Source organism: Arachis ipaensis, chromosome B09 (genome assembly GCF_000816755.2).
Source record: "Arachis ipaensis cultivar K30076 chromosome B09, Araip1.1, whole genome shotgun sequence".
Lineage (NCBI taxonomy): Eukaryota > Viridiplantae > Streptophyta > Magnoliopsida > Fabales > Fabaceae > Arachis > Arachis ipaensis.
The window spans coordinates 23,790,619-23,791,934 of NC_029793.2; positions in this window are offsets into that span (position 1 = coordinate 23,790,619).

The following is a 1,316-nucleotide window of genomic DNA, read 5'->3' on the forward strand; positions in this document are numbered from 1 at the left end:
CATCATACCATTTTAGTGACTTATGATGAAATGAGTTGGGACCTTTGCCAATATAATTTAGAAGAGCACATTCTTTTTCAATATTTACTTTCTTTTAATTCTTGAAATTATTCTCCATAAAAACATTTGAATCTGTAATGATTGAAGGTTTCTTACCAAAAAAAAAAAAACATAAAAAACAATATATAGCATAATCTTCTATAAAATATTCTAACCAAGATGAAAATAATTTAAACCATAAAGGGTGAAAGTGACGATGATTTTTATTACCAGAAAATGGATAGTTATCAACAATTGGTTGATTTGACCCAACTTTAATATATTGCTGATGAATTTTATTTCTTTGATTTAGAGAAAACTTCTGAATCATTGATCACATTCTAAGATCTCTTTTCAAATGAAAAACATCCAGTTGATTAGGAAGAAGTCGTAGACACTTTGAACTATTTAATGGAGAACTTGAAGTAATGAAATTTGATGACCACTCAATTATTGAAGTAATAATATTAGCAAAAATTATAAATTTTTACACAAAAGATTATAAATTTTTTTTTTTTACAAAACTTACAAGTTATCTTTTTAAGTTGTATGCCGCTCATTTTAGACCGATCAACTTATAAGTTATAATATCTATTGAATAGATCAATAAAATATGGCTTTCTTCCTTTTTTTCAAAAAAAAAAATATCGATTTACGTAAGAAAATTATGTTCTTAGATAAAAAAAATTGTTTTTTTTCCCTTGTTTTTTCTTAAAATATTGAGGAATTTATCCTAAATTTTTTTATGATTATAGATAAAAACTTTTTTTGTATTTTTTATATTTTTTTAAAAAAATTATGTGATAGATTAATTTCAAAATATTTATATGCTTATGTACGAACAATTTTTGTATTTACCATTAAAAAATTTTTGTATTCACTTCTTATGTTTCTTTTAAAAGATAGTGTTAAAAAATTTATGTTTGCTTCCTATTTTTTTTTAAAGATTTGTGTGTTTATTCTTAAAAAAATTATGTGTTTATTGCAAAAACAGTTTATATGTTTTCTTAAAATAATTGTGTGTTTGTGACAAAAAAAGTTATATTTATGTAAAAAAAACATGTATTTTTTGTTTTTTATGCAATTTATTCTTCTTCATTTTATCTTTTATCTCTCTTCTTTATTTTTTTTCATAATTTTTTGTAGAAGTATATAAAGAAAGAAAAAAGCAAAGTAAAAAAGAAGATTGTGAGAAGAAAAAGAATGCCAAAAAATAAAAAATAAAAAAGCAGGATATGCAAAAGAAGAAAGAGAAGAAAAAAAAATGTAAAGTCAAT